Source organism: Betta splendens, chromosome 16 (assembly GCF_900634795.4).
Source record: "Betta splendens chromosome 16, fBetSpl5.4, whole genome shotgun sequence".
In the NCBI taxonomy this organism is placed as follows: domain Eukaryota; kingdom Metazoa; phylum Chordata; class Actinopteri; order Anabantiformes; family Osphronemidae; genus Betta; species Betta splendens.
The window spans coordinates 16,563,346-16,590,322 of record NC_040896.2 but is presented as its reverse complement, the minus strand read 5'-3'; the positions used below and the strand labels follow the sequence as shown (position 1 = coordinate 16,590,322).

Here is a 26,977-nt window from a genome sequence, read left to right as displayed (position 1 = left end):
TATAGTAAATCAAATACTATAATAAGGCATATTATATAAATAGCATATTTTGATAACATACTATACTGAGCAATATTGTTGATGATTTACAGTACTAAGCCTTTGAACAGGCAACCAGCACTCTACCCACTGAGCAATGAAACCTCTGGTAGCATACTGTACTACTGTATACTAAGGAGTATTACTGTACTACTGTATACTAAGGAGTATTGTTGGTGGCACATTATACCACTGTACTTAGTTAATATACTACTGGATACAGACAAACATTTTTCACAGCATACAGTAATAATGGGCTGAGGTAGCAGTAAAAATGAAATGTGAAATGGAGGCTTGATTGCGATGAAAATTAGATGACATAAACAAGGCAGAGAGGAAGAGACACGGTGCGCTGTTCACTGACAGCACTAATTCCACACACATTCCTTCATAAACAATTTAGCCGTATTTCCCATCTAACACATTCTTAAGTTATTCTGCACCATATGCTTGTCCTATTTACTTGATTTCCCATGCAAGCAGTGCTGTGGATATAATTTACGAATAATTTGTTCCTGCTGTTTCCTCGGCCTCCATATTATTGCTACCCATATGGCCCAGCAGCGTGGCATTCAGTTTACATACAGTGCGCCTCTATTTCCAACATCTCCATCAGATAACATTCAGCACAATCACACTCGATATTGGACCGGCTAGTCTTTCTCTCACAGCACAATGCTTTTCTGATTACCATCAGAGGCAATATGGGCCAGTGCAATTCACTTGCAAATGCAGCACGTCTAAGACGGCATTATGCTTTTATTGGCAACTGGAAACATTTCTAATATAAGGGCAGACACAGGAGGAGGAAAAAGAAGGCGCTGTGCTGGGTGCAGTCTTCAATAATACAATTTTGTGTTCTGCAACAGTGGAAGACTCCCTCCTGTGCTGTACATATTCTGCACTGGCCTGTCAAACAGGCTTTTATTATGAGACAGCGAGGAAGAGAGCATCTGAGGCGGCAGGAGCAATTACTGCATTATTTGGGGTTTGGTTATTTCCTGGCACCCTGTGTGTGTTTATGGCGACATGCAAGCAAAGGTCTGTGCTGAGGTTTGTCCTGTGTCTGTTGCCACATCTCCTTTTGATTCAGCTAAATAAACAGGAACTGTGTGTGCTTCCTAAAGCCGCTCTACACCACCAACATCTGGAACATTAGGTGGACAACAGCCCTGGTATTTTTCCATGTCTCGTCTGTGGTTTGCTTCAAGTCCGGTCCTACTGTGCTGTGTATAACCAGGCAGTATCCACCACTTTGTCATGAACTGAACAGATGGAGGATAATAACAACAACATCAATGTTGTGATATCGCGTTAAAAATTCTACTTTATGTTCACTTAGAATGTGAAACAAATGATAAACAAGTCTATTTTTTTTTGATAAATATGTTCAATGCCTATTCTTGGTAAAGAACCTAAAATCCCCTTGTCACCTTTGGTCTAATGGCTTCTAATATTTAAATGCTATAACACTATAATAACACTATATTTTCTTGGCTGTGAACTTAAGGAATTCTACCCTTGTCATAGAGTTACACCAACAGACAAATAAACCCTACTTCTGAGATCAGATGACACTTTTGATGCAGCAGAGCTGTTTGTACATCCAGTTTCATGGCACTGGACAGACTGTGAGCAGACGGCTGTGCAAGGCTTGACACAAGCTGAATCTAAATGCGCTCCTAATATACAGATCCTATTGTTAGAGGAATGTGGTGCATGACCCCGATCACACAGCACCCAAGCTGCCACCCCGAAATAGACGCGTTAATAGCTGCAAATGCTCAGCGGTTGTAAACAAAATTAGCTGACCTAAAGTGGAGGCCTCTTACAATATATCACCATGTTGACAAGGTATTAACAGGATGGCCTCTGCTCTGACAGCGGTGCTAAATGTTACTGTCTGACACTGTCAACAAACAGCTGTAAGGAAAACAAAGGTGGGACAAAGAAATGAATCATGAGCTGAGTCACATTCCTGCATATGAACCATAAGAGACCATTACCGGTATCTGCAGTCCAGTAGCGAAAGGGCTGAAGGTCCAGTCCCTTCTTCTAGCTGCTTATGAAGACCATGACTTTTTTTTTAGGAAGTAAAGCATGAACAAAATATCATCATATAATGTCCTACTATGGTCTTTCTCATGCTTCTTGGCTACTTATTGATCATAGGAGGTGAAATAACTGTCAAGCACTTTAATGATACAAGAGTTCAGTGCCACGAATGTAAGTCAATGTTAAATTATGTGTGTCACTGGCTGTGCTCCAGATGGATTTAAGCTGTGACACACTGTTTGATGTTTTGGCTCCCTCATGTTATTACTTTACTGAATCTGAAATGACAGTAATTATGAGGTAAAAGACTGGCAGCTTTAATTAAAGGATATTCAGCCATATGGAGTGAACAATTAAATAACTACTGTCATTTCACACCCGGGGTAATTATAACATCAAACAATGTGTCACTGTTCTTATATTTCAGATCACAGAGAATGCACCAAAAATGTCTAACAGCCTTTGAAATTCAGACTGTGATTTGGTGAATGGCAGTGACACATAACAGCGAGACAGGCTTTAAGAATCATGTTGCATTAGGTGTAATTACATTTCATCACTTCTGAACGCTCCTAATGTAAAGAAAGTCATGACTGGTTATCTTGGCAAGAGTTATCCAGTAATAGTGTATCGTAATAATGAAAAGGCTAATTCACTCAAAATCATTAAAAACCATTAAACAGTGTTCTGCTATTTTGAATTCATGTGCATATTAATACATAATTACCAGAACTGTCATGAATAAATAATATATGTATGCAAAATGAGCAGATACAGCACCTGCACTACATGCAGTACCTACGGTGCTACAGTATCAACCACTGGCTGGTTGCTCTACAGCCCAGCACATACACTGTGCATTCAGTCCTGTGGGACCCAGTCTTGGCTCCTCCACGCTTTCCAAGAGCAATCCTGTCATTACTCACCCTTCACTGTGATATTTATAACGTGTTCTAGCAGATTGGAAGCACACGGATACCCGGAGCCAAGAGGAGCTGAAGGCAGTGCAGAAACCTGCTCCATTTGAGCTATTTAAAAAGAATCGTCCTACTGCAGGTGGCTGCAGGTCACTTAGAGTCAGGACACGAGCCTGACAGCTTCTCACCGAGGTTAACACGTACTGTAAGTGTCTGTTTAACCGTGGAAACGGAGCAAAGACCTGTCATTGTTTCCTATGAACTGAATGGATTCAGTGGTCACTGAATCCATGAGGATTAAACTTTCCTTTGAAAATGTAATATTTATATTTCAAGATATACATAGATCATGAACAATAGGTGGTAATGTACAATGGCTTTAATAATATAAAGATAATTAACCTTAGAATAAAGTTAATTTCATATTTTTACATTTCTATGGCTTCCTATACAAACACTATAAATGCTTTAATTTTAATTTTAAAAAAAGATTGTTTTACTCACCATCTGTAACACACAGATTAAATAGCTTGCGTGCACTTATTTGGATACGATTCATCCATGAATATATTAAAGTAATAAAAAGGCAATCCTTGATTAATTAATTGTATAATCTGCTATCTTAGTTTGTGTGTTGGAGCCAAAACACTTTTTTAAGTTGCACAAAACACTTCTGGCTTGATTGAACAGATGAAAACGAGGAATACCAATGAGCTGAACAGCGCCAAAAAAACAAGTGTGAGCTGAAATACTGTAAAACACACTGAAGGGTGCAGTGCATGTAAAAAATCCTAACATTTGAACTTCATGTATGGGATGTTCTCCCTGGTGTATTCCAGCAGATTGATTTATTGAATTATTGCCTGTGATACATAAAGTTCCTTGATACAAAAAAAAAAACTAGTAAACATGTGAAGAGTTCAAGATTCTCTGTGTTCACTTTCAGATGAACATGGAGGTCAAGGGTGACGCCGACTGGATGTTGGCAGAGAGGAATAAGGAGACGGAGCAAATCAAGAGGAATCGCCAAAGGGTGATTGACTCCACGCAGAGCACCCTGAACTGTGAGGAGAAGGAAGGATGCTGCGAGGATCAAGGGGAACATACAGGGAGACATAAATGAGATGAAGATTCAACGGAGCCAAGCCAGTTGCCTGGCTGTGTGGACCCAGAAGCTGCCCACAGATGTCCAGGAACAGCTCAGAGGGGATGTTGGATCATTTATTAGTGGAGCTGCGGCCAAAACGATGCACCCATGCGCGTCTCAACCCCTGTACAATAAACAACAACAACAACAACAATTCTAAGGCCTTCGTTTGCTCATCATCACCTACTAAATATAGTAAGTAAATGGGTTTTCTGAAACCTTCTTTATTGAATTAAATGAGGATTTAATAATTTTCATTTTTCATCTCAACTTGCTGTGACATAGAATCAGGTGTGGTTTATAAAAGGCAGGATCATCAGGACTTGTGTACAGTTATTGAACCTACTGTAACACTGATACATGGCCTTGGTTCTTTTACTATAATAGTATAAAAACCACTCATGCAGCGATCAACATTTGGTGCAGATGCTGTGAGCTGTCACCCACTGGTGAAGTCCTTTGGCCCGTGGCCACAGCAGCTCCTCGTGGTCCCCGTCCCGTTTCATTAGAATGGAGCTAATGGCTTGGAATTTTCAATGGCGCTGGTTTAAACTGCCATTTTATCCGCCGCTCCTCTCGCCGTGCGCAGCCGACGGAGCGGCGGCCTGGAAACCGAGCGCTGATTTTCGTGCCAATCGTGTTGTCACACACTGAGTGACCGTCGGGCCAGAAACCGGGCCCGAAGCGGAGCGGACGCTCTAATAGCTGGAGCTGGCGCTGCAGCAGCGGACGCCGATTACGGGCTCGACTCTCAATTACGCGACTTCAGCTAAGTGGAGTGATTTACGCCGTCTTGCCTCCCTCTGCCCTCGTTTCAGCGTTACGCCACCGATGGGCCACAACTGACAGAGGAAGTGATGAAAAGCGCCTGGAGGCTGAGCTGGAGGAGGGAACAATGGAGGAGGCGCCCGCTTCTTATGTGTCGGTGGCGGGTACACACACAGACACAGCGCACACAAACACTGACATTGATCCGCACACATGCACAGGCTCAGGTACACACACACACACACACACACACTCGATAGGTGGCCCGACAGAAGTGGTTTATTGTGCATGAATGCTGCTCAAATTTCACTGCGTTGCATCAGCCGACCAACTGCGGTCGGCTCAATTAGTTTGCCCTTGTTTCCTAGAATGAAACGGTGCGAGTCTCACATCGTGCGTTTAAAGCCAGACGTGGCTGTGCAAATACATAAATACTGCTCAGATTGTGTTTGGCTGATTAAATGATTAATAATTATATTACATGTTCATTGTTTTTGAGCCATTGCGTCACTCTTTGACTCCCACAGTGTGATGTGAAGCCTTTCGGCATTAATGGCACAATGAAACAGCCGTGCGTGGCAGTCAGTTATGAGCTGAGTGGATGTTTTATGACGCGCTGACGCAAAGTCGTGTTCAGTTGTATCGCAACATGGCAGCCGCGCGACCGTGAGCGAGGGCACTCTTCCCGCAGTCCACAGCCTCGCAGCGGGATCAGCTGGTGCCTCTGAGCCGCCCATAGGTTTAGTGCAGTAGGAACCCGGTCCAGCTCTGCAGCCCTGTCACTCATTTTCATCACTCTTCATCAATAAGTAATAATGAAAACACACGTTTTTGCCTCTCAATCTTGCAGAAAGCTGACATTTAGCAGCTCGCCGAGGCGCGTGTGTGCGTATCGTACGCCCGGTTTCCTGACTCGGCCTTTCATCGCGGTAAAGAGAACGCAGTGACAGTTTCACATGCACGGCTACTGAATTAGAAGCAGCCCTGCTGGTATTTTTAGCTGTTGAGAGACTTTCTTTTTGTTTTTTTTTTCAGACAAAATGTGTCTGATAGTAAGTTTGGGTGGCGACTGTAACGTCGTGGCACATGATACGCTCGACTCAACACTCTTCCTTCTCATGCACTTACTGCAGCACTGTGTTGTTCCAGTCTGGTGTTGTCTGCATTACTCTGGTCCAGAGTGCTGTTTTCCTTTCTATTCATTGCAGCTCCGTGCTATTCACAAGCAAAACAAAGGCATATTGTGCACCACATCGGCACAGTAACATATAGAGAGCTAGATTTTAACCTCCGCCCCTTCACTGTGTATTTTTATTGACAGTTTTTCCAACTGAACTTGACTTTGAGACAGACTGATTTGCGTTATCTGTTCTATTTTAAGCCGCTCTGTTCTCTTATTTTTTTCTGCTTCCAGCTCAGCCCTCCTTCCTATTACACACTGAGCTCTCCAGCGCCGCTGCCGCGCCGCGTTCATCCGCTCTGCTCGGCTCCATCCTGACCTTCTTGTTATTTGCTGCATTTTTAGTATCTCAGTATCAGGTGCAGTGAGTGACAGTTATTGGTCTGCTGTCAGTGGCTCGGGCTCAGGCGTTACCTCTCTTCAAGGCTGATCTCATTTCCTGCACACTTCCTCTGTGGGGTTAACGGCTGGCAGGCTCATGCACATCATGGCTGAGGTACAAGGGAGGGAAAACATGCAGTGGAAGCCATCGCTGTCACAGGAGCTCACAGGCAGAAGATAACATGTGTAAAGTGACATTTCTCCACATAATTAAAGACTAGGTAACAGGTGTTTATGCAACTATGATGACAACATTTCTTCCTTAATTGTCCCTTGAAATCTGTCATCTCATCCCTGCTCTTTACTTACATTTTTATAATCGTGCTTATTAAAATGGATGTTTTTATATAACCTTACAAGCATTGTGCATTTGGTAGCACACGGTGCAGACTCTCTGCAGTGAAAGGCATATTATGCCTGTAGTTTCTGTAGATGTACAAAGTTTTACGTGACTTGGGGGGGCAGCATATTATAGGGACTCATAGATCTGTTTAAAAGACAAAAGTCTTCCTTCTTCATTCATTCTCTGTGATTCAGTGTCTGCAGTGCGATCCGTGATCCAGACAGCAGCTTGCAGGAATAAGGCCATATGCTGGACAGAGCTGAACGCAGCTTTATCCCCTCTTTACCAAATCTGTTTCTCCATGTCGGATAGAAGGAGTGTGAAGTCAGGCCAGACTGACAGAAAGTATGATGAACCGGCCAAAAAAAAAAACCCACTTCATCTGACATTGAGACGTCAAATGAATCTAGTGATTTATTTAATGCTTCGTATAATGAAATTCAACTCAGTTCAGTGTCAAAGAAATGACGTTCGCACACATTCGGCTGAAGTCATTTCACCGACCATTCAGCTTTATGCTCGGAACCATTTTGACTCACGTCCAATCAATGCGATACGTAATTCAAATATTCATGCTTACTTGTGTTAAAGGAGAACATAACTCAGACCTGGACTGCTTTTAGGCAGTATGTCATCAGCAGTGTACCTTTGGTACCGTGATGGTACGTTCCAAGCCCTTTGATTTTCCTGTCTGGCAGTCTGCGCTGGGGCCCGGGGCCGGGGAGAGGAAGTGTGATAAACTGCTGGTGGAAAGAACTGGGGGCCCTCGTCTGACCACTGTAGCTGGTGTTAGTAACCACAGATAAAACCCATCTCTGTAAGGGTGTGATAGCACTAAAGTAACCGGTCACATGAGTCCTACGATGGCTGTCTCGTCCTACGCAAAAAGTTTCATTGGTTAGAAATGCAAATGTTAAACTAAAATCAACTGTGAGGCACGCAAATAAAGTACAGACACATTCTATAAGGGAGCTTGAGGTGATATGAGCATGTAGGGATGACGCAGTGTTGCCAGAGTCAGACCTGCTGGTAGAAAGTGCTTTTATTCATTATATGGCCTCGGTTTTTCATACAATCGATACACGTTAAACTGCCGTACGTACACAGAGGTTTACACAGTGTATGAATTAATATCCCCAATGGTGCCTTTGTTTCCTCATGTCTAAATTGTTATGATTATTCCAACAGACACAGGGCTCAGAGTTTACATTAGAGGCTGTAGCAATACTATTCCTTTCATGCATACGTTGTTCTGAAATGCATGCGACTAATTTCCAATCTATGTGCATTAACAGCTTCATGAGAAGGCTGCGGTGTATTGCAGCACTAGTGGCTGCTGCATTCATGTTAATTATGCTATAAATATTTGAAGTGAAAGGACTTAAACGTTGAATGTTTGCCCTTGCCTGTGTTGTGTTGCTCTTTTTCTTCATCGCGTCGTTCCTTTCTTTATCTTCCCCATTCAGTGAAACTCACGCTCCTGTGCATATCTGAAATTACAAACGCAGAAAAAGCGCACACATTAATAGGAATACGTATAATAAAAGTTCAGGACAACACCAACGCTAGTGAAGAGCAATGGCTAGACAACTGATAATTGTTGGATTTGACACACTGATTAGTGTGTGATCCAATATGACAGTCACCAACGTTACATAAGAGCCACCACCATGTGTTTCTGCATTTACTTTATGTCTGCTGCAGCTTCTCAAGCAGCTGAACTGCACCAATGGGTGTTCTCACCCCAGGAGGCCCCAGTGTAAGGCAGCTACTGTATGGCCACAGCGCGCTCTACGCTATACGCCATTATTAGGAGTGTTGAGATACTGCAGAGCTGTAGCATTATGGGATGTTTCATACAGTACATGAGGTATTTTATGGACGCAGGCAGCGCGGGACAGTTGTTGTGTGTTGTGTTTTAGCAGGAGCTACTAGGCCGACCTGCAGGGGGCAGTAAAACACAGATACCAGTCAGCCCAGGTGCCTTCTCAGGTTATTTATTTATTTAGCTGATAAATTCATCATTTCCTCATTTCACAACTCTCTATGTGCAACTACGCCTCAATCTGAATCAAGGGTAGTCGCCATGTAACGAAGATGCTAATGAGCATGAAGAAGCTCTGGAAGCTGGTCCTGAAACAGTTCTTCCTCTGCAACTCAAACCTTTATCACCCCTGTAGGAAACACGTTAAACTACAGTTTACAACTGCTACAGTCCAACACACTGCTTTCTTCAGCTTGACTAGAGTAGGACCAAGGCCAAACTTGTACTTATGCATAAAATAATGAAGCAGCGACAATGTTTCTGCAATGAACTGGAGTGTGAAAAACAGAAACACTCAAGCTGTTACACGTTACACCATAGCTTTGGAGAATGAAAGTGTTAAACACGGGGTCATCTTCAAAGAAGTGATCCGCAACGGCGTGTGAAAGTGAGTCTGTCCTGCAGTTTACCTCCTCTGCTAGAAACTTTACTTACACATGCAGGAGCGCTGCAGTTGGGCTCAATACAAAGGTTTGGCCATTAGCCACAGACATACGTGAGCACAAACACGATGATATCTGTTCTGGGACGCTTTAGTCAGCCTGATGTAAAGTATAAGCTCAGGCCTGAATGTAAGTGTCTATGCAAAAAATGAAAAAGACATCATAAATCACCGCTCCTTAATAGTATATCATTAAACAGAGCTGACATATAAATCAAAAGCAGTCTATATTATCCCCGGGGGGCATGTGTGCTTTGGACTGTCAGGCTGCCTGTCTCCCAACACGTCAGTCTGACAGACTTCACATCTGGATCACCATTATTATGGTAATCACAACATTTAGCAGGGTTGGGTATTTTAGGCAAAACTACACAACATCCAAAATGAAGTTGCCGTCTTGTCAGACAGGCCGTGCGTTTGCCCACGTGTGTGTTTCTGAAACGTCCATCTGAGCTGTGCCAACACACAGTGTTAGTACGGAGTCGTGTTTGGACCCACCGGGCTGCATCTCTCATATGTCAGTCAATCCACTTATTTCAGCGCCTCTAACAGTGAATATTCCAGTCCTGACTCACTGTGACTTATCACACAACCCCCCCTCCCCCCATTCCCCAGCAGACACAGACACGCGCGTCATAATATGCCAATCTGCATGGCTGGCTGCAATGCAGTGGGTCAGGTCTATGGGCATGTGGGACCTTGGAAACGTAATCACACGGTTCCAAGCGGGAGGAAAAAACAAAAGCAGTCAAATTAACGCAAGAACCAGTTCCACCGACACAAAGATGACGTTGGAGCAGAGGTAACAAGGAGTGTGAGGAGGAAAAAGAGGCATTGTACCAGAGGGAGGAAAACAAATGAAGTCACCTCCCTCCTCCTCCCATTCACCGTCTTCATCCACCTTCTATGTTTTCACTCCCTTGTTCTTGGCCGACTCCTTTTGCTGCCTCACTGTCTCTCCGTCCCCGCGTTTCCATTTTTTCAGCCTTTCCAACGAGCAGACAGCCAGAGACAGGGAGATTGTTGTTGTGCTCGCAGTCTGACACTATCAGCTCATAAATCCCCGTCAACAGCTTGTACGTCTCCTCTCCTCACTCCCTCCCTCCACCGGCGAAGGAGTGGAAGAACCCGGTGACCTGCCAGCGAGGGTTTGACTGGCACAACCACACAGAGACAGACAGACGGACAGACGGACAGGCGGACAGGCAGACAGGCAGACAGACAGACAGACAGACAGACAGAAAGGCAGGCAGACAGGCAGACAGGCAGACAGACAAACAGACAGACAGACAGACAGACAGACAGGCAGGCAGGCAGGCAGGCAGACAGACAGACAGGCAAACAGGCAGACAGACAGACAGACAGAAAGGCAGGCAGACAGGCAGACAGACAGACAGACAGACAGACAGGCAGGCAGACAGACAGAAAGGCAGGCAGACAGACAGACAGACAGACAGACAGACAGACAGGCAGGCAGGCAGACAGAAAGGCAGGCAGACAGACAGACAGACAGACAGGCAGGCAGGCAGGCAGACAGACAGACAGACGGACAGACGGACACGGACACACACACACACACACACACACACACACACACACACACACACACACACACACACACACACACACACACAGAGACAGACAGACACACAGTCACGTTTCTGTGATTCCCCTACAGGATCTCCCTCGCTCTCTCTTCCTCCCTGCCTGTCTTTCTTTCCCTGAGGCAATGTTTGCCAGCAGACAATCGTCACTGACAAGCACTTCCTGTGGTTGGGGGTAAACACCTGGGTAATGAGGCCATGGAGCACAAGAACCTTAAAAAACAAAAATAAAAAAAACTTAACAAAATCAGTCCACTGAGGTCCACAGCCCTGGGTCTGTGCATGGAGATACACACATACTGTACATAGGCAATCAGGTCACACAGGCGCATATGGCCACACACACACTGATGCACTCACACAAACACATGAACACAATCCTGCAGGAACACAAGCGCAGACATGCACACACAGCGTCTGCGCGGCTCCGGCTGCCAAACAAGCAGTGAGCCGTGTCAGCGCAGCCTTGGAGACACGCGGCGCTGAGTGCAGGTGAAGGGGAATGAACTCAAGTCAAGCTTCTATCCCTTCGCCGTCACTAATAGTTTATTCTCCGAACTTCGAAACAGATTCCACTCCGAGTGTTGTCAGCGGGAAAGTGAGTGTGAACCGTGGGCTGTGCTTCCACAATCCTGACTGACTGCGGAGCAAAAGCTCTGCCGCAGTCGGAGAACTCGGTGCAGCGAGGGTGGAGCTGTCGATCTGCCTCCAGCGTGTGACCAACGGGGGGTCGCAGCTTTGTGAGGCCACAAGTAAAGGTTCCACCGAGTATTGGTCTTTGAAGGACCTTCTCCCTGGCGTCTCCAAATATTGTTGGTATCAGCGTCTGGATGCGTTGTGACCAAAGCGCTGGAGTGCAGGTGATTCACTGGAGAGTCATCTTCGCTGGGTTCCCTCTGAACAATACGGCCAGACTGCATCTCATGTGTCATAGGAACAACAGGGAAGTCCACGGTGAATCACCACTACGAACTACCACAGCTTCGCCACTCTTTCACTTTTCCAGAGGTTCTAACGCCCGGAGGTCGTCAAACAAAGCGCTATTATGAACTGTGGCTGGAAGGTCTGTCTGTGACAGTGACTGGTATCTGTGGGCGTGTGCAAGACACGTCTTTGTGAAGGAAACGGCTGACAGTGAAAAATGTGACCAATTCCAATTTTAATTGTCAATGATAAAAAAAAAAACTGCCTCAATATTTATGGTGGTGTTGAGGCGAACAGTGGAGAAGGACTCAGGCATGAAAAGCATATTCCTTATCACAATTAAAAAGTGCTTTAACAGGACTGCAACCCTTTGAAGTCAGATTAGCTGTAATATTAGAGAGATCGACTCCGGCTTCGAACAATGGAACTGAATGGAGGCAAAAGAAATGATTTAGCGAAGCCAAAGGTAACGCTTCGCTTTGACTGTCGCTCCAATTTTTACATGAATTAGCTTCATGCTACTATAGAGTTTATTGTGTGCCACCACATTTTTTTCTTTCTTTTCAACATGGAATTAGTTCAGACTGTATATATGTAGGATAAATAGGATGGGACTTCAACTTGGGGAGTTGAAAAAAAACCCAAAATCTGAAAGACGATGTTTAAAATGGTAGAAAATAGAAAACGATATATAGTGAAGTGCAGCTGCTGAAGAGTTTTGTACAGTACCTACAAGTGTCATGATGAAGTAGTTAGTGTTGTGTCCAGCTACATAGTGAAAGACGCACATCCACCCCGAAACACACTCAAACGACTGCAGACTTGTGAGATCCCATCATTATAAAAAATGTCACTCAGCGAGTCCTTACATAAGGACATAGAAACCCATGGGAAGACACAGGGTTGCAACCGAGAGCTCTGTAATTAGAGAGGAAGAGGAAAGAGAGAGAGAGAGAGAGAGAGAGAGAGAGAGAGAGAGAGAGAGCGAGAGAGAGCTTAACCCCCCAGGCACAGAAACAGGAAGGTAGCGCGAGAAGAGGTGACGAGGTTGAAAAACATCCTCCCGTGTTAAGCTGAGAGAGGAAAGGGAGGCGAACAAGGAGGGCAAAACAGCAAACAGCGAGCAGCTGCTGAGGATTTACATGCTGTAAATTATTCATGTAATCAGCTGTAGGAGCAGCGATTCAGAGAGAGAGGGAGAGGGACAGAGAGACGGAGACACAAACAATGAGGGGAGAAAAGATCAGGACCGGGGCCGAGAGAACAATGAACAGCCGCTCTTCATCTACCTGGGTCTCTCTCCTCTCACCTGGAGGAAGCGGCGCCGAGGCTGTGGGGCCGTGAGTGTGTGACATCACTGACTGCCCTGAAGCAGCAGACACGAGGCGCGCTCGCATCCCACCGTCGGGACACCGGCACAAACCGGGCCAAAACAACCCAATAACACAATTATTTACTGGGCTTTCATATGCTGATTGCAAACAATACCCATAAACAATGTGTGGATATCATCATGGGACCTGAACTGATATAGAACACAAAAGCCGCAACTATACATAACAGTAATTAAATATAACTACAGCTCACGGCGCTTTCCTACCGTATATGAGTCTTATTTTTAGTATTTAGGTTGATTAAATGCGTGGCACGCAAGTAAGGAGGCCTATTTAATGTATGTTATCACACTTTAATAAATGAATCAGTCTGCCTTGTTGTGATATACTCTATGCTTAGGATTAATACAAATGAAAACAAACACGAATATAAACGCGCATCCATTCAAAATAAAACCTAGAAAGATTTGCACAGACGAAAGAACCCACATCAGATCCGGGTGTTGGGTGCCAACAGCTTCCTGAACCAGTGCCCCCGTCCCCTGTCACCCCTCACTATAAACTAAGTCACACAGAAGACATCAGAGGCACCACATAAAAATAATGACTGCACTCATTGCACTCCGTCTGTGCCTCAGTTACACGCTCTTAACGCCCAAGAGCTTTTTGAGAAGATGCTGATCCACAAATTCCCATGGGTTTGAGGAGGGAGGGGGTGGGGGGGTCGGAGTCAGTGGAAACTGCAAACAAACAGCGGAGCTGCTGTGTCTGGCGCGAGCGCAAACAACCTCAGAGACCTCGCTCTCACACGGCGACGACACCGGAGGAGCGCGCGCGCGCGTGCGATTCCAAGGCCCGGGAGGCGTTTCTTTCACCGGCGCGGGAGAGAGATAGGGACGGACGAAGGGCGGAGAACGAGGTGAGAGCAGAGGGAACAAAGTGAAAACAGTCTCACAATGGGAGGAGAAAGGGCTCTCATGACAGGCCAGAGGCGAGAAAGGCCACAAGCAACAATTCAGAAAGCAACTGAGCGAAACGGTTAGCCCCCCCCCCCCCCCCCCCCCCCCCCCCCCCCCACCCCCCCCCACCCCCACCCCCCCCCCTCCACCCCATGGCTTCAGTGGCCAAGCCCTCACCACATTATGGGTCCCTCGGTTCTTTATAATGGCTGGGTGTGTTCTGATCCCGTCACTGGCAGTTAAATCCCATTCCTAATTAGTGGTGGGAACCAGAATGAACAAGGGAGCGAGCAGATCGGTGGAGGAACAATTAAACATCACTGAGGGAAAACAATATTTTCAAACAATATTTCACATCGCGCGGCGCGACGGTGCCACATGAGGCGCATAACAGGCACCCGTGACGCTGTGGATTTCAATTAATGACTTGGAATACGTGACACGTTGCATCTGTCTGTGTTACTGAAGTAAAATTAGTAGCGTGGCTTCAGATGGAAGGAGGCTTCAAGTCGATTTTGGACTGGTGAGAACGGCTGTGACTGGTTTTTCTAAGATGTCTTGTGGAGGCGGTGATTCATAAATGTGGAGACATTTTTTTAATATCTTATAAGCACTAATTGTTGAAGTTATATAGTATATAGATTTATATGTTGTTTTAATTATATAGCAAGAGTCTGGGACAGCTATGAGTAAGACAGAAGTCACGGTTGTGAAGAACCAGAATTCAGGAAGTGAGAATTTTACACATAGGACTTCTAAGAAAGAACTGATTTAATGAGTCATGCCCTCCAGTGCCATGAATAAGACTGAAACAGGAACAGACATACAGGCTAAAATCTGCTATAGACGGTATTAATATGTAAACTATAAATGGTATACACAGTATATTCAGTGTGACACATGTCGCGTTTTCTACAGCTGTTTGTTCGTTATCACATTGTCGAACTAAAAACCTGAAAAGTTAGATTTCAACTGGTGAGAAGAGAAAATGTGCTACATGTCATCAGTGGTAACGGCTGGAGAATGGATCAGCTCCGCATGCATTTGTTTGGCGGCTAAAGGCTAAATGATTAACGGAGCCTTCAGCTATAGGTGCTCGAACTCTACAGCATGTGCTGCGCAGCACATGTGTGTGAGGGTTTATTGCCAGAAGCAGAAAGCAGCTCGAACTGTAAATATCACATGACACATATCATAACATCTGAGCATGTGAAGTGTTCAAAGACAGGCTCTGAGATCCAGCTCAGCGATCCAGCAAGCCTTCATCAGTCGACAGCATATGGACTGAAACACTGAGCCGCTGTTTGATCTCAGCTGAAAGCGCTGGTTCCCAATGAAAGCCGATGGAGTCGGTTTCTGATTATGAATCACTGCTGGCTTTAATGTAAACAAATCCTAGCGCTGAAAAGTCCTGAGAAATAAACAAACCCCTGTAAAGTGTTTGTCCAGGTCTTTACCACTCGTTTTTTTGAATCCTGTCTCATCATCATAAAATGAATGTGTGGCGAACACGTTTTTCTTCTCTCCGCGTTATGTTGGGAGTCAAATGTGCTGACTCGCAGCACAGCTGTGATGTCAACACACTGGAATGCTTCAACATCTCTGGAGGGCTGGAAGGACGAGTCTGCATGATTGACGGGTGGTGAGTCAGAGAGAGAGAGGGAGGGAGAGAGAGAGGGAGAGAGAGAGTGAGAGAGACAGAGAGAGAGAGAGAGAGAGGGGAGAGAGACAGAGAGAGAGAGAGAGAGAGGGAGAGATAGAGAGAGAGAGAGAGAGAGAGAGAGAGGGAGATTATGTCTGATTGACTGCACCTACTGAGCAATTTCAGTGAGATTAATTGGTTGCTTGTCACTTCATTGGACTGTTATTAGCCAGGGTGCTCCTCTATGGAAACCATTTAAATGTCAGCTAATTGACGTAATTGTTCTGAAGATGACAGAACTCCTGTGGTATTACAGAACGCAGAGCGCCTTTTCTCAGCGGGTTAACAGTCACCTAAATGGTAATTGGCAAAATGTTGCGACGAGGGGGACGGACGCGAGACGGTGGGACGGGAGGAAGGCAGTGTGTCTGTGTGCGTCTGTGTGCGTCTGTGTGTGTCTGTGTGCGTCTGTGTGTATCTGTGTGCGTCTGTGAGTGTGCGCTCGTGGGTTTGAGGTCATGGAAACTCAGACGCCTTCGTGCCGCGGCCTCTGGATTAGCCTGGACATGCCTCCACTCTGGCTGGAATGCTCCTCTATCACACGCACACACACACACACACACACACACACACACACACACACACACACACACACACACACACACACACAGAGTCAGGTCTGGAAATTAGAGCACTGTTATGACCACTTATGTAAAGTTCCTGCTTGGTTTATGGGCTTGTTTCCAGTTCACGTCTGTCGGATGCTTTTTTTTAGTTTTCATCCTGTAGGTTTGCATTTTGTTACTGTGTTCTATGTACTTTGTATCTTTGCTTACAGTAGGATTTTCAGTTGGTTCTGTCTGTCTTAGCCTTCGTTAGCCTGCCTCATTCTCAGCAGCCGTTTAGCTCAGTAGTTTGTCGGCTCGTCAGGCATTTCCTTCAGTTGCTGGGTTTCATGACAATGAGCTCACTAACTCAACTATTTAAAATGTTGGCAGCCCTTTAATTTTTAAATCTGTGGTAAATATTTAAGTATTTGTGTCTAACTAATGCAATCCTTACTGCATTGTTGTCAGAAGACATTGAGTCGATTCTGAAACTCTGTACAGTACGTGTGTATTTTCATCCTGGCTTATAGGACATTCCCTCTGTGCACCCTGGGCCTCACTGTAGGGGTTCAGGATGAGTTAGCCTGCGAAATAAGCTGTGGTTGAGATTAGATGTCATCAGACGCGTTCGGGAGTTTGCGCGAGCACGTCTTATCGTTCATTAAAAAGACATAAATTATGAGGCAAAGTGATAAGGAAGTACGTGCTTTTCAGAGATACGATGTAAACCAATTAAAAAGCAGTGTCTTTTCTCCCATGATCTCGCAGAGGATCAGAGCGATAAACAGAGGAGCAGACGATGCGTTCGCTGACATCCACCAATGAGAGCGGCGCTTTTGTGACTTCAAGTAAAGGCAACTTCTCTCTTGTGTTGTCAGATCCAGATGATCTGAGGCAGAAAGCGGACGTGTGGAGATGCACCAGCGCTGATTCGTCGTCTCGAGCGCAGGCGGTGGTGCTTTTACTAACAGCTCCCAGTCATACAAAAACATTTCTCATCCTCAGACTGTAGCACAATGCATGTTACATAAACATAAAGCCAGGCTTGAGGCCTCAGACGAGGAATTACATGACACTAACGTCCGTCCGTCAGCTTAAGCAGCGCTGGTCGAGGCTGACGTCCAGAACCAGACAAGCACTCGCAGTCAGACCCGTCTAGAGTTTCTATTTAACATAATGGCTGTGGAATGTGGAAGAGAGCCAAACATGGGGGGAAGCTTGAACCCCGGACCACGTTGCTCTGAGGTCAATGCACCGCGCGGCTGTGCCACCATGTGAAAACACAGCCCCGCCTACACTTTATGCATATAATCTGATCTGTATTGAAATGAATTCATGAGTGCATGAATGCTGTGCATGTGAGGACACGCTGCTTCTAGCTCGATTGTGCCCCATCTGGAAATATTAGCTCGTATAATTAGCATTTACACATTTCCATACATCATAATATTTTATAATTGCACCTATAGACTGATTGTTTATTTGGAAGAAATTAAACCAATGTAAGCAAATGTTTAACAAACTTCAAATTAATGAACATGCTTTCTGCACTGTACATTCTTCAACTAGATAAAATCCACCCGCCACCTGGAAGGAATTACAGTAACTTACAGTTGAGCGTGTCGTTCCCTCAGCGAGCAGGAAATAGCTTATTTCTCCTGAGGAGACCAAGGCCCAGCTCGGGGAAGTGGCCAACCACATGAAACCAGGGTGATCCAATCTGTTTACGCAGAATCATTTGCACAGGTGAGAGAGGACGGGCCGCCGCCGCCACCGCCGCCAACACAGCGCGGCCTTGTTCGGTCACCGCCGCGTGCGTCCCTGCGAAGCCCATGAATCCCTGTCATTCATCGGCCCCAGAAGCTTTAAATCGCATGTGCAGCCTCAATACTGCCCGACAGTTTTATAAATCGAGTCGAGGTGCGGAGCGTTAGCGTGCGATCGGCAGAAGCGAGGCCGTGTATTTAAGTTCCACCGACCTGCATGTCACCGGACGCACGCGGAGCCGCGCAGCGTTTCTGGCATCAAAGCCGCTTCACAATAACAACGTTTGGAGCCACACCTGGAAAACGCGGCTTCTGCCCACGCTCAGTGGCTCAGGGGTCCGGTGGTCGGTCTATAGAGCAGTGGATGGGTTTTTTTTGGGGGGGGGGGCAGTTTGCTCCCTCCCATATGTTTTCGCAGCTTTGAACCAGGTGTTCCTGTTTCCACCGCCTCAAAGACGTATCAGGTGGACGGCGACGGGGAGCGATGCAAAGCCGGGCTCCAAACACATTACGGGTGAATAAATCATAGTCGAACGCTGGCGAAAGGTAATCTGCTCTTTGCACAGATGATTTATCTGCGGGGCTGCGAGCTGAATGAAAGCGCTTCAACCTGCCGTTCCTCCACTAACCACACGCTGACGCCCCTCTGCTTTCTCTCCCATGGTCAAGTTGGCCCATGTTATGGTAAAGCTGCCGTATCACGGGCACCTCTCTGGGCATCGTCACATTGTTAGACCTTCATCTCTCACCTCCCCTTCTCCCCCCCTTTACGGCGACTGAAGGTTACTTTGCTGTGACTTTGTTTGATCTTTTACATAACAGCTCCATCCATCGTCGCCGCGGCCGTTCAGCGTCTCTTATGAGGGGATTCAGACTTGTTTACAGCTCTCCCTCCGTCTCCTCTCCTCCGATCATTCATTCATCCGTCATCATCTCCGATCATCCATCAGTGATATGGCCATTCCTCCATCTTTATCATCTGTCTTTAGCAGTCATTATTTACGGGTGCCTGACTCTTTGGCGCGCTGTTTACCGGCTGTCCTTGCTTTTTTTTTTGGACTACTCTCCTTCAACTCTTTAGCCTCTCCTATTTATTGTAACTCCCTTCATCCCTTTTCCAACAATCCGTCCATCCATCATGTCCGAGCACTTTTTGAAGTTTGCTATTTATAAAGATCGTTACTTCCTCTTTCTTTACATCCCTCCTTCTACTCCACCTTTGCCCGACGTTACGCCCTTTTTGCGGCTACTTCGCTCATCATTCCTCATCGCGGCTGCTTTGTCAACAGTTCTCATCTCATCTTCCTCATTCTCCACTGATTGGTGTCTCCGTCCATGTCTCCGCCCTATGCTGTAGCAGCCATGTTTCATTTGCAGACCCGTGCGCCGCTCCTTCTCCTACGATCACTCACAGACAAATATTGTGGTCGATTATTTCTCTTTTCAGATAAAAGGCAGCGAACGGAAAAAAAGAATCCTGCCCACAACAAACCAGACCGAACAGTCAACACCACCACATACGATGGGGCTGTGGGTGTGTGAGCGAGGGCCACGAAGCATAAAGTTTGAAGGGACGCCGGGAGGCGACCATATGTCCCCAAACACACAAATCCTGTCAGGCGTCCATCTAACACTTTATTTACTTTCTGCTTTATTTATGAAGCAATCCCGTTTTTTAAATTCGCATCGCACCCGTTCGCCTGTCTGACTGGCTGCCCTCTGCTTTTTCAAAGTGTAGAATTTCATAGACCTTGAGCAAAAATAGAAGAATGGGTGAGAGAAGAGACGCGGCTAAGGTAATAACCTGATTTCACCTCAGTTGGTTTTGATTTAAGAAAGGAAGAGTGTGTCAGAAAAACAGCAGGCACTCTCCTGTCTCGGTTCCATGCCAGATTTTTGAAGAGAGAAGTGGGAGAGGGATGCAGACGCAGAATGAAAGGGAAGACAAACTGAACAAAGACAGACAGAGGCAGTGAATCACACCCCATGCCAATAAAATGAACTGACACAACCAGACAGAGATATCTGTGAGAAAACGAGCGCACCACGGAGAGGGAAACGGGAAGCGAGCGGGGATGTATTACCAGTGAATGAATTTTTAATACCACTAAAATCAGCCATACAAAAACCAAACCAAGACAAATACCTGGCCGCCGTCATTTAAATCTCCCTTTAATGCAACTGTAACAACAGCATTGTTTACTTTCTCTACCAAGATCATGCCTAATCAGTCAGCAAGCATGACACCAGACAGCGAGCGGGAGATGCTGACAGCGAGACAGGCAGGGACACAGGGGCTTATGGGTAAATACAGCCTCGCACGCCACTCACAGCACATGCACACAGCTAGCTGATTACCCCAGGTGTCTGCATTCACACATGAGGAGCATTTGAATTTTAAACTCCTGCGAAAACATGTGTCAGCCCTCGGCCCATCTGTCTGTCACCCCGACAATAGCGCGAGCACAATTAATGTAAAGCTGGGAGAATGTGCCAATTTAGCCCCGATTTCCTACTCACCGCATCCAAATTTTATTTTAAAAAATGTGTATTTTTTAGCATAATACATGAGCTGCGCCGTGTCCGCTGCCAAGAGCGTCTCCGTATCGACGAGGATGTCCCAATTTGCCAGCGTTGAAGCGCACGCCAATTTGGTGCTTAAAACATTACATGTTAGCAGCTATATTTAAATGTACATTTCAGCAAGGAAACAGGAGGTTGAAATCCAAGAGGATGGTTTATTGTGCGTCTAGTACCGTTAGAGGGCCTCTCTGTTTAGGTCCAGGTACAGCAGCAGCACCGCTGGCTAAGTGGCAGTAATAAATAATGGACAGCCCACAGAGATGAAGATGAAGATGATGATGATGTAATGTGTTATGTAAAAAACTTTTTTTTAAATTACACCCTGCATGACAGCAGTAATAGGAGGATAAATATTTTGTTATGCGATCACTCCAGTCATACTAACTAAATCTATAGGAGCAATGGAATAAATGAGGCTGGATAAACAAGCACTTACTGTAGATGTTGGGAAAATCCTAAAAACACTGAAAACATCTATTTCGTGGCGATTGTTCTTTTCCTTCCTATTGTTTCTGTTGTGCAACAATTACTTTGATGGACGTTGCCCATAAGTGGACCTTTGAAAGCAGGATTTCTTGTTTATAACTTCCCAGGAATGAAAATGCTTGTGGGGAACGATGAAGTCGAATAAACACAGCTTCTCTTTCATGCGAACGTAACCGTGAGACAAAAACAGTCGAACGGTCCCTAAACTGATGGAGGTGAGTATCCAGAGAAAATGTAGGATTGGAGTCGAACCAAAGGTAGAGTCACTCAAACCATTTTCATTTTGTTTCATAGGAAACAAGAAGGTAACGCCATCAACGCTCAGCGTTCTCTCCCGGTTGTTTAAGATGTCTGTGTTGGGAGTTCTCCGCTTCCCCTTTTAATGCACGCAATTCATTAACATTCCAACCAGCCGCTTGATAAAACTATTCCAGTTTTAAAGGTCAAGTTCAGTTGTGTGATTTTAATAAGTAAAATGGATCAAGGACTGCTGAGGCTTCAGGGTTCGCTCGTTGCATTCTCTTTTTCACAAGGAGATACAATTATAATGCTCCGCGCTGGCCTTGTGCAAAATATGATCAATCTGAGAGGATTTAATTAACATACAGTTCTTTAATTTATGCCCTGCACTGGTGTGTATAGCAGCGTTACTTCCTACAGCCGACTTCAAAGGGAAATATGAAGTTATTGTGTAAGGCTGCGTTTGTTTACCATGCTTGTGTCAGATCTCCAGTTTCACTTCCTGTTTTAGTTTAGCAGTTTCCGGTTTGTCACATCACTCTGCCTGCGCTAACTTTACTTCCGGTTCTTATTCACGCACCTGTACCCTATTCATCATCACTCCCCAGGACATTTAAGCACCACCTGTGACAGTTGTTATTCGCCAGATCGTTGATTCATTGTTCTCACGTTCCAGCATTTGTCTAGTTCAGCTTACCCTGTTATCGACCCTGTTACGTTTTTGACCATTGCTTCTCGTCTGATCCTGACCACTCTCGTAAGTCACTCTGTTACTGAACTCTGCTCGTTTCTGGACCTGTCTACGCCCGCCGATTCTGTTCCTGTGATCTGAGCCCTTTCTGGTTTTGACTCCCGCCTGTCCTCGGACCCGATTTTGCCTAAGCCCTGTGGTGTTGCTACTCTGTGAATGACCTGGACCGTTTTGTGACTTGGATTCTGTCATTAAAAACTCTCTTAACTATATCCCACTGTCTACCGAGTCATCGCTGTGCATGTGGGTCCGATCCTTGCCGAAAATCTGACAGAACGATCTGGCCAGACATGGACCCAGCCAGCGTTGAGACCCTCCGTGCTGCGCTCCTCGCTCAGGGGCAGCGGCTCAGCGAGCAGGAGGAGAGGACGAACGAGGCGTTGCAGAAGCTGACGGACTGCGCTCTGCGACAAGAGGAGACGGTGGCAGGACTGGCGGAGGCGGTGAGCCGGCTGATTCAACGCAACCCGGCAGACAAGACGCCGATCCAGGCGCCCGGAGCGGCCACCGGGACGAGCGCGATCGCTTCGGCACCCATGGTTGTCATCCCGGCTCCCGACGCTCGTTTGGGAGCGCCCACACGCTTCTTCGGGTGAGTCCGGCGATTGCCGGGCATTCGTTACACAATGCGAGATTCATTTCGAGCTGCACTCACCTGCCTTCCCCACGGAAAGATCACGAGTGGCGTATGCCATTTCTCATCTGAACCGGCGAGGCAGAAGCGTGGGCCCCAGCAGAGTGGCAGAACAACTCTCCCTGCGTGGCCACATTCACCTCCTTTCGGAAGCACTGAAACAGATCTTTCAGGAAATCATTCCGGGGCGCGAGGGCTGCGCAAAGGTTGGTGATACATCCGCCAAGGGAGGAGAACGACTGCCAAATACGCCATAGATTCCGGACGCTGGCAGCGGAGGCGGGGTTGGGGCGCCACCGCGCTCGGAGACGTTTTTATTCGCGGGCTGTCACGTCGGGTAAAGGACTGCCTGGCCAGCCGCGAGCTTCCCAGCGCTTTGGATGACATGATCGCGCTGGCCATACGGATCGACCGACGGCTGACGAACAGCGAACGAGAACATCACTGTGAGGAGAGAACGAGGGAACCCACTACGTTCCCGCTCAGAGGCCCACGGAGGTCGTCGAGAGGAACGAGTGGTCAGGCAAGTCAGAGAGAGACGGGCGAGACCCGTAATTACAGAGGAACCCATGCAGATCGGGCGCGCACGTCTTACTGAGGAGGAAAGACGGAGGCGACGCGCCCAGCAACTGTGTATGTACTGTGGGCAGGGGGGACACTACGCAGCAAGGTGTCCAGTAAAAGGCCAGGCTCATCACTAGAGCGGCGGATAGCGATGAGCCGAACCATTCTCGGCGGGGCCCGCCGCAAGATCGTTACCTACCGTGACCCTTATCTTCAAGTACCCGTTCTCTCCAGCAGGCGGTGCTAATCGACTCCGGAGCAGACGCCAGTCTGATGGACGCAGGGTTGGTGGAGCGCTTGGGCATTCAGACAGCCCCCCCTAGCGTCGCCAGTGGAAACGGAGGGCACTGGACGGTCGCAGACTATGGAGGGGTTACACATCACACCGTCCCTGTTCCCATGATGTTTGCTGATGGTCATTTGGAAAAAATCACGTTTTTTAGTGGTGGAATCCTGCTATCATCCTGTGGTTTTAGGGCACACTTGGCTGAGGCGGCACAACCCCACACTCGACTGGAGGAGTGGAGAGGTACGGGAATGGAGTGAGGATTGTCGGGACCTCCTGCTTCCAGTCCACGCTCGAACCAGCAGACCCACAGAAGGCAACGGAGCAGGAGGAGGGGAGGAGATTGACCTCAAGGACGTCCCAGGGTGCTATCACGACCTACGAACAGTTTTTTGTAAGGTCAGGGCCACATCCCTACCACCACACAGGAAGCATGACTGTGCAATTAACTTAAGGCCCGGCACGGCACCACCCAAGGGAAGGCTGTTCCACTTGTCCCCAAAGGAGCGAACGGCCATGAAAGAGTATTTGGACACAGCACTAGCCTCAGGGATCATACGGCCGTCATCGTCGCCCGCGGGAGCAGGTTTTTTCTTCGTCGGAAAGAAAGACGGTTCGCTTAGGCCATGCATCGACTACAGAGGGCTTAATGACATCACGATACGGGATTCCTACCCCTTACCTCTACTTTCCTCGGCCTTCGAACTTCTCTCCGGTGCCACGTGTTTCACGAAATTGGACCTTCGCAATGCGTACCATCTGGTGCGCATTCGCGAGGGTGATGAGTGGAAGACGGCTTTCAACACGCCCAACGGGCACTTCGAGTACCCCTGGTTATGCCGTCGGGTCTCACCAATGCACCGGCGGTGTTCCAGGCCTTTGTCAATGACATTCTCGGGCCCATGATTAATGATTTTGTTTTTGTTTACTTAGATGATATCCTCATCTTCTCACGCTCCAAGGAGGAGCACATCTCACATGTCCGTCAGGTGCTCAAGAGACTGTTGGAGCACAGGTTGTTTGTTAACACTAGAACTACTGGGTTTTCTAAATATACCCATTCCCACTAGAAGGTGGTCAAATGATCTGCTCGGCTAGCTGAGACCCTGAATCATCTGTGAACAGCTGCCTTTGTTAGGTAAAGAGGGCCATCACTGACGCACTCTAGGTGGTGGGTTGCGTGGGCTTGCTGACCCTGCTCCTGTCTGCAAGGCTGCACAGTTCCTATGAGTCTATGAGTGACATCCACTGTTACAATGTTCAACCGCTATGTGTTTGGATTTACAACGTGAAAGGACGAGTGTCATTGTTGCGGTCTCACCGAAGGAAGCAATAAGATATCATCATCAATAATACAATAAGACAGTTTTAGATCCTTCTCAAATGTGGCGAAGCTTTATTTATTTACAAAAAAAAACTAGTTCAAATATTGTTTGCACTGTAACGTCATCAAAAATTACAGAAAAGATGACAGTACACTCATCAGGTTTTAACAAATGTGCAATAAAAAATATAAACAGAAAACGCTTGAAAACGTTTTTTATATTCCGTTTATTAAGTTATTACTGCTTTCACCTGTAACACATAAAGTCATTGTAGAGCTACAACCATGTTCCTACAAAGTTAACCAGATGTTTATTTCGTTATTCCCTCTTTCATGTCCGTCTGTTGAATGAAAGTGGGCGTGGCCATCCACGTAACAGAGCAGGGACACTGGGGGAAGGTGGAACGCGCATCAACACGCAGGACAAAGATCTGCGTTTCTCTGCTGCTACAGCCTCGCTGCGTTGGGTTGTTAGTGTCCCTTTCACCTCTACCACATGAAATGTGTCCTGCTAAGTTGATCTTGAGCTGCTATCAGAATCGTTTTTATTCGCCAGGTTTGAAACTGGGCAAACATTATTTTATTTACAAAAAAATTAAAACGTTCACATGTGATTTGCCCGCTTTGATGTAGACAAAATTCTTGAAAGCGTTTTACATTACACCCCGTTTATTTCGTTATCCCCACTTTCATATGTGTCTGATAAATAAAAGTGGGCGGGGCTATCAGTCCCGTAGCAAAGGTAAGCGCTGACTGTGGGGGCTGGGCGCATCAACATACAGGACAAAGACCTGTGTTCCTCTGCCACAGCCTCCTCTTTCAGCCTGTTGCTTTGGGCCGTTATTCCCCCACTTACTGGAGCCACATGTTGACAAAGTTGACCAGCCGGTTTCATGTAGACACCAAACTCTATAAAGCATTTTACTTCACATTCCGTTTATTTCGTTATTAATATACATGTAATTGCAAATGCTGCTCTGAGCTCTTTTTCTTTGATAAGTTTTGTGTCTACATGAAAGCGGGCAGAACAACGTCCATGCGTGTGTCACGCTGAAAGCGAAACCTCTTGGGAACATGGCTGTAGCTCTGCAATGACTTTATGTGGTACAGGTGAAAGGGAAAATAACGAAATAAACGGAAATATAAAACAGAAACGCTTTCAAGCGTTTTCTGTTTAAATTTTTTATTGCACATTTGTTAAAACTGGATGGGTGTACTGTCTTTTTTCCTAATTCTTAGTGACGTTACAGTGCAAAGCGTTTGGGATTTTTTTGTAAATAAAAATAATGAAATAAACGGAATATAAAACGGAAACGTTTCAAGCGTTTTCTGTTTATATTTTGTAAATAAAAATAAACCCGGTGAATAAAAACGATTCTGAAAGCAGCTGATCAACTTCGTAGGAACACATTTCATATGGTACAGGTGAAAGGGACACTAACAACCCAACGCAGCCGAGGCTGCAGCAGCAGAGAAACGCAGATCTTTGTCCTGCGTGTTGATGCGTGTTTCCCATCCCCCAGTGTCACCGCTCTGGGACGTGGATGGCCACGCCCACTTTCATTCAAGGGACGGACATGAAAGAGGGAATAACGAAATAAACAGCTGGTTAACTTTGTAGGAACACGGCTGTAGCTCTGCAATGACTTTATGTGGTACAGGTGAAAGGAGTAATAACCAAATAAACGGAATATAAAACGGAAACGCTTTCAAGCGTTTTCTGTTCACCCAAACTAGATGGGTGTACTGTCATCTTTTCAGTAATTTTTAGCATTTGCATGTTGTTGTAAATGAATAACGAAATTAACAAAATCTACGTTTAAAAAAACTGGGAAGAGTTCCGTGTCTACATGAAAGCGGGCAGAACAACGTCCGTCTATGACTCACTGCCGAAAGCGGCTGGTGAAACATGGCTGTAGGTCTGCGATGACTTATTATGTGGTACTGGTGAAAGGG

The 26,977-nt window shown here is 46.3% G+C and overlaps 1 long non-coding RNA gene across 1 annotated transcript; it reads right to left on the bottom strand.

Moving 5' to 3' along the window:
* Nucleotides 1–7,854: 7,854 nt before the first annotated feature.
* Nucleotides 7,855–14,209, bottom strand: LOC121201721 (uncharacterized). The gene is made up of 2 exons (XR_005896796.2): nucleotides 13,154–14,209; nucleotides 7,855–8,320 (listed from the first exon to the last, which is right to left on the bottom strand). It is a non-coding gene; the product is annotated as an uncharacterized LOC121201721 (long non-coding RNA).
* Between the last annotated feature and the right edge of the window lie 12,768 nt (nucleotides 14,210–26,977).